The 12,039-nt window shown below is 39.0% G+C and overlaps 1 pseudogene; it reads right to left on the bottom strand.

Moving 5' to 3' along the window:
• Nucleotides 1–814: 814 nt before the first annotated feature.
• Nucleotides 815–932, bottom strand: LOC120399683 (annotated as a pseudogene).
• Between the last annotated feature and the right edge of the window lie 11,107 nt (nt 933–12,039).

The following is a 12,039-nucleotide window of genomic DNA, read 5'->3' as shown; positions in this document are numbered from 1 at the left end:
TTTTTTCAGTTATTTTATTTTGGTACACATTTTCCAGGAACCTGAACAATGAAGATTTTTTTCAGCAAAAACTGTTTGGATTTTGGTAAAAACAATAATTTTTGCTCTCTGAAAAGCAAAAATGTTACCAAAATCCAACACCTTTACTAAAAATAATTTTCATAATCTAAAAACTTCTGGACAATTTAAAAACAAGCATATATAAGTTTCCCATAACAAATTGGCATTTTTCTGCCAGATCCAGAGTAAGAACCTCATACCCAGTCTGGCACTTTTATGTCATATAAAATGACAGAGCAGCATAAAGTGGCCTTAAAAACCTTGGATCTAGCTGAGGAAGAATTTCCCCTGGGGATTTGGATTGACTCAAAACACTTTTTCCAGTTCAGTGAAAAAAACCCTAATTATAACAAAATATTTATTTTGGGCATTTTAACAGCTTTTTTTTTTTTAATTAAAAGCAAAGGAAATTTGGAAATACCTTTCAGGAAGAGGTGAGGCTTTTGATTCCATTTTACCCAATGGCCCAGAGGTTAGAGCACACTATCAGTAGATGGGAGACCTAGGTTCAATTTCCCACTCTGCCTGATGTGGGAGAGGTTTCCCACCTCCTAAGGGAGTGTCCATACCTCTAGGCTTTGGATTATTCAGGTATGGGGCTTTCTGAGCATCTTTTTGAAGCTGTTCCATTGTGTATAAATAATTAAACATTCACTGGAGCAGGGACTGAAATCTGGATGTCTCCCTAGCCACCAGACTATAGAATCATTCTCACTGTCTCTGGCCCAATGCATAGTTAAGTATTTATTTATTTATTTTTATGCAGTTGAGTTTCCTGCATTTGGGGAAATCGCAGGGGTCAGCACACCCGCAGTGCAATGGATGAGCCTCACTCTGGAAAAACCACCTTCCTGATCATGCCAGGTAATTATGCAAAGCAGAACAGTTTGACAGATCACTCTGGAATATACTATAGCCCAGTATAGGGGAGACATGCTTTCAAGTTTCTGTTCTAAATTAGTCAAAGTGGGGACTTGAACCTATGTCTCCTGTATTACAGGTGGTCAAGAGTAATTGAAGTTTCTGGGAGAAAAAAAAATTCACAGTAGTTTTTCAGCATCTTGCAAGATTAGACCTTTAAATGTAGAGTTTTTTACTGGAAACTATTTTCAAATCATAGTGATCTGATCTTTACCTTTTTTTTACCTTTTTTTCAAACATCTCGTTGAAATATAGAAAACAAACCTGCATGTTTTAAACTGGAAAACTTGTGTAAAAAGGAGAATTCTGAGAAAGATGATAAAGTTTATAGTATTAGACCAACTCTGGTTTTCACCAGTAATCTAATTCTAAGAGCTATCCCATCCAACCAGGTAACACAAACATATTACATTTGTGTTTCCAACACAGCAATTAATTATTTCTAAATAAGTTAGTTCTATGCTTCTTTTTGTAGAAATTATTAAAAGAACATTTCTGAATGACTAGTTTAAGAAAATTGTAACTGGTCACAGAGTATTTGCATACAGAAAAAGTGGCAACATTCACAGGATAAACTATTCACTATAAATTAATAATCCATCTTTGGTTAATTTACTACATTCTCCATAACAAATAAAATTCACTCACAATTACACAATAGTAGTAATTTGGAGGAATCTGATCATGAAAGGGAGCTATGCTGTATCTTTACCTACTCAAGGTGATTAAATGTAGGGGTCAGGTTGTTGCTCCTCATCTCTGCTGCAACCTGCGCCGTCTTTCCTGACTTGTACATGGTCCTCACGTTCCATGTGCCGATGGTAATCCTCCTGGCTGCAAGAAGGGTGATCGGCTTAGTGGCTTCCTCGCGGCTTTCACCACCCAGCGTCATGCATCTTCGAGTTGAAGACCCTTCTTTTTCCAGGCTAAAAGTCTCTGTTAACTCTATTGTTGGCGTTTCTGTAGCAAGCTGATTTTTACAGGGTGGAGTTGCTAGCCCCACGCCCAACCCTCCTCCTTTACCCTGACTTGGGACAGGCAGATGGCCCCAAAGGACCTCTCTGGTGGAGTTTGATTAAATGTATTGGACAGTTAATATCTGACAAGTATGTATGTCAAATATAATTGCCAAGTATTTCAAATAAAAACTTTGATTGTTCTATGAAGAAATGTTTCTGAAGTAACTACAATTTACAATAGATTTACTCATTCCTTTTTCCTATACCCTGTCAGAAAAGAAAGGGAGTTTTTGCCTCAGTGATTGCCTTCTTTGTATTCAGACCATTCATATGTACAAAAGCCTTGACTAAGCAGGACTTATTTTTAATTCTGGATGAGACCTTCAATTCCTTAAAAATAATCCCATTTTGCATAGCTGTAAGACTGCAAGCAAAGATGCATAGCGGAACAACTTTTTTGTGGTACAACACTTAACATTTGGCTGTTGAAAAAACAGCAATTTTTGAGTGGCAAGTAAAGATGAAAAAGAAATAGGGTCTATAGTTATTGAAACACAGTCATTAAGCATAAGCAAAGAGTTGTTTACAATTGCATAACAATGAAAAGATTGCCAGGAAACAGACTCAGGGAAGTCAATGCAGCAGGTGCATACATGGAAGAGGGTTTAGAAAGGAGAAGTGTACTTTGGGGGCAAGCTGAACTTCCAAAAAATGTAACAGAGATGATATGTTTATCACTTAATGGATCTACCAACCATGTACAAAAAATACTAAGATACATAGATGCCATAGATGCCTGATAATCAGCAAAATTGAGACAAAGTAATCAAATTGCACAATATTGGTTGGTTTTATTACATTTCATGCAAGTCAGATTTTCCATTTTTTATATTAAGCTCATATACTATAATATAATTTATATAGGCCCAAGTCCAGCAAAAAACATAAACATGTGCTTAAATGTACACTTTTCCCTCCAATGATATCAATGAGACTACCGGTACTTATATGCTTAACGTTAAGCACACGCTTGAGTGCTGAATTTTGACTCTTGTGAGCACCCCAATCAGATCAAAATAAAATTATAAACTTGTCACATAGGTTTCCTTCCACTGTGATTTAAGCTAGGATTAGTAGGACTTTATGTAAGCCTTGTTACCAGAAAACATTAGCTTCAGTGAAAGAATATTTAGTGAAGATTATTCCTTACATAAAAATTCTGGGCAAACCCTGCAGATTTTACTCAGACAAAACTTTTCAGGGGGAGTAGGGCTGAGATAAGGACTGTAGGATTTTGTGAAAGCTCTCTCTTTGAGCACTTATGTAATTGGCAGGGGATGAGACATCCTTATCTCTTCAAACTGTCCTGGTGACCTGACTGGCCTATTAGAGTCAGTAGAAGATGTTTTAGAACAAAATGATAAAGAGAAGTGTCACCAGAACCAGACTGTATACATCTAAGAATTCTGAAAGACGTCAAATATGAAGTTGCAGAATGCCTAATTGTAGTACGTAACCTATTGTTGAAACATGTTTAGAGGCAGTCTCATCACTGTTTTCTAGCAGACCATGCATTATTTTTAGGGGCAGTTGAGGACTTCCTTGTCTTTCAAGTTATGCAAAAAGTCTTTGCGAATATGGTAATGTCAGCCACTGTTACGGCCAAGTTTGAGTTATTAAACAAGTGATGCACAATTATACTGTCTACAACTCTAAGAAAGACAGCATTGGAGCAGATGGACAGCTTTATATGTTACAACAGCATTATACATAGCCAGTTGTATCAAATAAATGCAAGATTTTTTATATCATGCTTTTGTCTTCCATCTGCTTGGTCTTATGCACGTAACTTAAAAATGTGCAATATCAAGCATGTTTATTTATGTCTTTCAGTTGTGTCCACTTTTAATAAAAGTATGGTTTAATCAGAAATTTTCACAGCTGGAGATTCCTCATAGCACAAAGAACAGGAGTACTTGTGGCACCTTAAAGACTAACAAATTTATTTTAGCATAGCTTCAGCTCACTTCTTCGGATGCATAGAATGGAACACACAGACAGGAGATATTTATACATACAGAGAACATGAAAAGGTGGAAGTATGCATAACAACAGGAAAAGTCTAATCAATTGAGATGAGCTATCATCAGCAGGAGGAAAAAAAACTTTTTGAAGTGATAATTAAGATGGCCCATAGAAGGTGTGAGGAGAACTTAACATAGGGAAATAGATTCAATTAGTGTAATGACCTTACCATTGCCAGTCTCTGTTTAGGCCAGAGTTAATTGTATCTAATTTGCATATTAATTCGAGTTCAGCAGTTTCTCTTTGGAGTCTGTTTTTGAAGTTTTTTTGTTGCACAATTGCCACTTTCAAGTCTGTCACTGAGTGGTTAGAGAGGTTGAAGTGTTCTCCCACTGGTTTTTGAATGTTATGATTCCTGATGTCAGATTTGTGTCCACTTATTCTTTTGCATAGAGACTGTCCGGTTTGGCCAATGTACATGGCAGAGGGGCATTGCACAGTACTCTTGTTCAAACAAATCTGTGATTTGAGTCTACCGCCATTTGCAAGATTAGGCCTTGATTTTATTATTATGCAGTCTTCTCAGCTGTCTATAATAAAAGTAATAATGGACCATTTCCTGTGAAGTGCTGAGTGCTTATTTTAAACTGTCATGAACTCTAATTAGTCAATGGAAGCTGAAGCTGAAGTTAAATAATCCCTTCATTGGGTGACTTCAACTCCCATTCACTAATTAAATAAATAAAATCAACTTGGGTGCTTGTCATCTGACAATACAGACACAGAAACTAAATCCTTCATTTTCTGTGTTTCATTATTTTGCTGAGTAAAAGTATGAAGTGCAAAGTTTTAGCCCTCAGTGGCCCATAACAAGTGTTAAAGGGGGTGTTAAAGGAGCCCTCAAGGAAAGCAAAGCCATTGCACAGACGCTAAATGAATTCTTTTTATTGGTCTTCACTACAGAGGATGTGGGAGAGATACCCACATCAGAGCTATCTTTTTGGGTGACAAATCTGATTCATCGAATCATTGGACTGGAAGGGGCCTCAAGAGGTCATCTAGTCCAGTCCTCTGTGCTCATGGCAGGACTAAGTATTATCTAGACGGTCCCTGACAGATGTTTGTCTAACGTGCTCTTAAATTGCCAATGATGGAGATTCCACAACTTCCCAGGGCAAATTTATTCCAGAGCTTAACCACCCTGACAGGAAGTTTTTCCCTAATGTCCAATTGAAACTGCCCTTGCTTCAATTTAAGTCCATTGCTTCTTCTCCTATCCTCAGAGGTTGAGAATAATTTTTCTCCCTCCTTATAACAACCTTTTTATGTACTTGACAACTGTTATCATGTTCCCCCTCAGTCTAAATCTATTACACTCTGATTCATTTTTAGCTTGTGATCCACTATGACCCCCAGATCCCCTTCTGTGGTACTCCTTCCTAAGCAGTCATTTCCCATTTTGTATGTGTGCAACTGATTGTTCCTTCTTTAATGGAGTACTGGACCCAGAACGGGTTTCTGCAGGACCCCATCCTATATGCCCTTCCAGCTTGATTGTGAACCACTGATAACTACTCTCTGGGAATGTTTTTCCAACCAATTATGCACCCACCTTATTGTAGCTCCATCTAGGTTGTATTTCCCTAGTTTCTTTATTAAATACTTTCCCACACTAAAGTGTCAATAGAAGAGGTTTTAGAACAAATTGATAAGCAGTAGTGTCACCAGGAACTACTCACCATAGTGCATAACCTATTGCTGAAACAAGCCTCCAGATAACTGGAAGGTAGCTAGTGTAACACAAATTTTAGAAATGAGCCACAGAGGTGATTACAAGCTGATAAGCCTAACCTCTGTACCAGGCAAATGAATTGAAACTTTACTAAAGAACAGAATTATCAGACATGTAGTTGAACACAATATGTACAGTTTTTGTAAAGGGTAATCATGCCTCACCAATCTATTAGAAATCTTTACTGGAATCAACAAGCATGTGGACAATGGCGATCCACTGGACATAGTGTGTACCTGGTCTTTCAGAAAGCCTTTGACAAGCTCTCACACCAAAGGCTCTTAAGCAAAGTAAGTAGTCTTGTGATAAGAGGGAAGGTCATCTCATGGATCAGTAACTGGTTAATAGATAGGAAACAAAGGGTAGGGACAAATGGTCAGTTTTCACAATGGAGAGAGGTAAATAGCAGGGTCCCCTAAGGATCTGTCCTGGGACCAGTGCTGTTCAACATATTAATTAATTATCTGGGAAAGCGAGTGAACAGTGAAGTGGCAAAGTTTGCAGACAATACAAAATTATTCAAGATGTTAGGTTCAAATCTGACTGAAAAGAGTTACAAAAGGTTCTCAATAAACTGGGTAACTGGGCAACAAAATGGGAAATGAAATTTAATATTGATAAATGCAGAGTAATATACATTGGAAAACATAATCCCCACTACTGGGGTACATAGCAATGGGTTCTAAATTAGCTGTGGATACTAAAGAAAGATCCTGGAGTCACTGAATAGTTCACTGAACACTTCAGCTCGATGCATGGGAGCGGTCAAAAAGGCTAACAGAATATTAGGAACTATTAGGAAAGGGATTGTAAATAAGATAGAAAATATGATAATGCCGCTATATAAATCCTTGATATGCTCACACCTTGAATATAGTGTCCAGTTCTGATTATCCCATCTCCAAAAGAATGTAATGGAACTGAAAGGTTCAGAGAATGGCAACAAAGATGATCAAGGCTATGGAATAGCTTCCATACAAGAAGAGATCAAAAAAGATTAGAGATATTATCTTAGAAAAGAGACATCTAAGGGGGGATATGATAGAGGTCTATAAAATCATGAATGTGCAGAAAGTGAATACAGAAATGTGATTTACCCTTTTTTACAATACAAAAACCAGGGGTCCCCCCAATGAAATTAATAGGCAGCAGATTTAGTGCAAACAAAAGGAATTCCTTTTTCCCACAGCACACAATTAATCTGTGGAAGTCATTGCCATGGGAAGTTGTGATGGCCAAAAGTATAACGGATTAAAAACAACCTAGATAATTTCATGCAGGTTTGATCCATCTGTGGCTATTAGCCAACATGGTCAGGGATGCAACCCCCTACTTGGGGGCATGCTAAACTTCTGACTGCCAGAAGCTGGATCAGATGGGTGAAATACCCAAACTGCCCTGTTCTGCCCTCCCCCACACTCTAGAAGCCCTAGTACTGGCCACTGTTGGAGACAGTATACTAGGCTATATGGAGCCTTGATCTGACCAATCAGACATATGATTTAGTTCCCATTACCTGCAGCTTCTGGATAAATGGGGCCAGATCCTCATCTGATATAAATTAATATGACTCAGTTGAAGTGAATGGAGCTATGTGGAATTGTTGTGCATGAGAGTGTGAGAAACTGACATGCAAGTTTCTAGAATAAGGCTAGTTCTTATCTGCTGGTAGGCAGTAAACAGGATAATAAATTAAAAAGTGGTGCAGAATAACAATTACCCTATGAAGTCACAGCTGTGCTGGTGTGTACCTTGTTAGCCAATTAGCAATTGTTTAATTGCTTAACCTTAATTGTATATAAAAGCATGCTAAAAAAATAAATAACTTTGCTGCAAATCACACTAATTGCTAAGCTTTGTTCATGTACGCCTGCAATGCAACAGAGCTATACATGTTTATACCTGCTGACAATCTGGCCCGTGTTGTTATGGATGAAGAAAGTCCATTTCTATATGAATGAATTCAAAATGAATTACAGATTCAGGAACATGTCTGAATTTTTGATTATATGAAATTCAGATAACTTGGGCTCAGATAATCAACATACACTCAGTATAGATTTGTATTGTCTTGTATATATATTATAAATATTATTAGTAAAAGCAGAAGATTAACCAAAGGCCAGTTCCAAAAAAACTATTCAAAATATTTATTAAATTCTCCTAAATTCATATTAGTAATATATTTATAAAACTGTCATTTCATTATCACACGGATGGAAGACTCTGTTGTAAAATAAAAAAATGTTGCTACAGCAAATAGAGTCAGAGCGCTTTAAAATGCTTCCCTCTTCTTAATCCCATAGATTACAAAATGAATACTTTATTGTAACTAATATTTAATATCTCAGATGTGCCCAGACCCTTGTTAACTATTCATTCCCAACAGTTAAATCATACAATTTAACTTAATGCACACAGAGTAACAATACTCCAATTATTTTCTAGCTATACACAAATGTAAGCCTATTTAAGAAATGCAGGCATTGCTATTTGCATATTCCCTATGCAACTTGTTTTTGCACTTGTTTTGAATAAAGCTCTGCAATATGACTAAAAATAAACTATTCCATATGAATTTTACTTACTGAAACATACTCTGTGAAATTCCTTTGCCAGGCATTGCTTTAGTCCAGCTCACATGCATTAAAAATGTGTCTATTCCAAAATGGGATGGTCTTGTCCTTCAAATCATTGTGTCAGCCTGAAACCCTTTTTAGAACTTATTTCTGATGCTTGTTCCTAAAAATCGTTGTGGCTATATGAAATGTTAACTCTTTGAGCTGTAAATGTTTTTGTATTTAGGCAAACCAAAGTATATTGACCATTGACTATCAGGGATTCAGACCACTCTAAATAGAGTAAGAGAAGTTGGTGGTGTTAAGATTCCATAATAATTCAACTTTGTTATTGAACAAAAAGAAGTGCCTGCATCAGGTTTGAAAACTGCAATAAAAATAAAAAATAACAGCAGCAAAATCTAGCCAATACCATTGGAGGAACCTACCTACTAAAGCTCATTAGTGGCAAGACATGGACATTTCTGAAATACCATCATTAGACTCTCACTATACTAATTGAAGGGTGTTAAATGGTTTCCAGGCAATTCACATGGCTATTATTAAAAATACTCAAGCAAACCGAATCCCTTTGACTTTCAAAAGTGATACTTGTTCTTATTAAAAAAACCTTGTCCTCAATTACTGCAATATAAAAAAATGAAAAAAAAACTTAATTAGAAGGAAAACAAATTTCAAAATGTTAAAATTTTCTGTGAAACTAGGGTTGCCAACTGTGATTGCAAAAAAATGAACACCGTTGCCTTGCCCCTTTCCTGAGGCCACACACCCCGACCCAGAGTGCAGAGTGAAGGAAGGGGTGTGGGAGGGACTTTGGGTGTAGGAGGGGACTCAGGGCTGGGGCAGAGGGTTGGCAGAGGGTTGGGATGTGGGAGGGGCTGAGGGTGTGAGGGTGTGGGCTCCAGCAGCCCTTACCTCAGGCGGCTCCTGAAAAACAGATGGCATGTCCCTGTGGCCCCTAGATGCAGAAGCACACAGGGAGGCTCTGTGTGCTGCCCTTGCCCACAGGAGCCACCCCCACAGCTCTCATTGGCCACAGTTCCTGGCCAATTGGAGCCGCAGAGCTGGTGTTTGGGGTGGGGCCAGCAGGTGGAGCATCCTTGGCCACCCCTGTGCCTAAGAGCCACAAAAACATGCTGGCTGCTTCCAGGAGCTGTGCAGAACCAGGCAGCAACTTTTAAATGGCCTGGTCAGCATTGCTGACTGAGCCGCCGGGGTCCCTTTTCAACTGGGTGTTCTGGCCAAAAAGTAGATACCTGGCAACCCTACGTTAAACAGGTGTTCCAAATTTTGACTATCTGTAATAGAAAGCCCTGTGACAGTAGGTGCTTTCTAACCCAGTGTAAGCATTGGAATGGCTAGTAGGGAGCGTACCAGCCTAACAAACTGCAAAAGACGTGCTTCAGGCAGACACAATAATTCCAAGAGGTCCATGGAATACAGCAGTTATCTTTCTTGTAGAACATGCAGCGTGCACTCTTCTCCAATTCCAGCCAGCTCTGATGGGTGAGTGATAAGAGGAATAATGGGAAGTATGACCATGCTTACTCCCAGTTGTCCATGATTTAAAATTGAAGTTGCAAGTGTTCTGAAACTCTCTGGATCAAGCCCAAAGTGTAGTGTATGTTTACATAAATGCTGCAATAATATTACCATATTCAGTGCACAAATCCTGTTCCTACTCCACTTTCACAGCTGTAGATGGAAGGCCCAAGATGTAGTGGAATTGGTGTGGCTTGAGTGTGCAGATAAGCAATATTTGGAAAGCCTACACAGGATTAGAACATACCCAGAGTTTTTCATAAAACAAACTGGAGAGCTGTGGTGAACTGCTGCACAGAGCCCTGCAGTGTTCCCAACTCTCTGCCTCCAAGGCACATCTCTAAACTTCCACACTCACAACACTGTCCCTTATGAGGGAGTGTCTCCAAATCACAATCTTTCATAAACATCTCTCTACATTTCTGTCTCAAAGAAAAATTATATATACCAAGGCCTGGGCTACACTAGCGGGGGGGTTTGAATTAAGATACGCAACTTCAGCTGCCGCGGCTCCCCCGTCAACTCTGCTTACTCCTCCTGCCGAGGTGGAGTACGGATGTCGATTAGCGGATCAATTTATCGTGTCCAGACGAGATGTGATAAATTGATCCCCGATACATTGAACACTACCCACCGATCCAGTGGATAGTATAGACATACCACTATATAAGAGTTAACAACTAATGATCTAATAACACATATATTAAATTCTCAACCCATCTTGTACATTTCCATAAACCAATGTGTCAACTACCTATAGAGAAGAGGTTACCAGCACATCACTCTCTAGGGAGTCTTTAGCACTCAGTTACCTCAAATATCCAGGGCCGGCTCCCAAGTGGCAGGGGGAAAAAAAGCTGCGATCAGCAGCACTTCGATGGCAGCTGTACCCCGCCACTTCATTCTTTGGCTGCAGGTCCTTCCCCGAAGAGGGACTGAGGGACCCACCGCTGAATTGCCAGCGAAGAGCCGTACGTGCCGTCCCTTTCCATTAGTCACCCCAGGCACCTGCTTGCTGTGCTGGTGCCTGGAGCCGGCCCTGCAAATTTCCCTTCTCCAGACAGGTTAGCAAGTCTCTATGAGTCTTTCAGGATGTTTAATCTTCCACTCTGATATTCTCAGTATCAGCCTTTCATTACAGTCTGAGTTGTTCTTTTCTTCCTTGATAGTTTATCCTTTGTGCATTGACAATCAGTCAGATGGGAAATGCAAGAGTCCACCTCAGCTGTCAGTGTGTTGGAACTTTCTGGGATTACTTGTAGATCCCTTTGATTATGTCTGGACTACGTCAGCCCTTGGATGCAGCTGTTCATTAATGTTACCTCTCTGGCCCCAAGTATAAGAGGTGATATTCCTCAGGCATGCTCTATAACCAGGGTTAAGAGAGGAGAAATCATAGGGCTTTTTGTCAAACAATATTTCTGCTTCCACTTCTGATGTTCTTTCATCTTCTGTATGGTTTCATTGTTGTGAGATTTTAGCAAGTTGTCAATAATTGGTAAATTAGATCCCATTCTTCTTCCCATTAACAGCTGAAGTGGAGAAAAGCCATTCTCCAGAAGCGTACTTTGGTAAAAACACTAACGCTCCCCCACTGTCAAGAGTCTTTCATATTATTCTATCCACAAAGACCTTTCCACAATTCCATTTAATTGGAGGTAGTTTGGATTTGATTTTTGTGATGAAAATCTCAATCTATGGACATTGCCTAAAATCTGCACTAGAAAACTGAAGTCCATTATCACTAAAGACTTCATCTGGAATTCCATATCTGGAGAAGATTCCCTTCATGCTGGGTATCACTGACTTACTATTAGTACTGTGCAGTGTGAAAATTTCTGAATACAATGAATAATAAACTGACTAATAATCAATCCTTTGATTGCCAGGTAAATAAGTCAGTGCCGATCTTTGTGGAACTGGAGGAGGTCTCAGTGGCTTTGCTTGTTGGTATAGCTTGTATTTCAAGCATGAAAAACAGTTTCCTACTGCATGAGTGATGTGGTGATTGGTCTGTGGCCAATACAGCACCTCTTGTGCTTGTTGTTTGCATTTCTCAATTCTTAAATGATCCTTGTGGGTCTTCTGTAGCAGTTCTTTTCTGCAGCCTTTTACAAAATGATTGTTTTCCCCACATTTATGACAGTTTCCCAAAAGCACC

This window comes from Mauremys reevesii, linkage group 2 (genome assembly GCF_016161935.1).
Source record: "Mauremys reevesii isolate NIE-2019 linkage group 2, ASM1616193v1, whole genome shotgun sequence".
NCBI classification, from domain to species: domain Eukaryota; kingdom Metazoa; phylum Chordata; order Testudines; family Geoemydidae; genus Mauremys; species Mauremys reevesii.
This window is presented reverse-complemented; position numbering and strand designations above follow the sequence as displayed.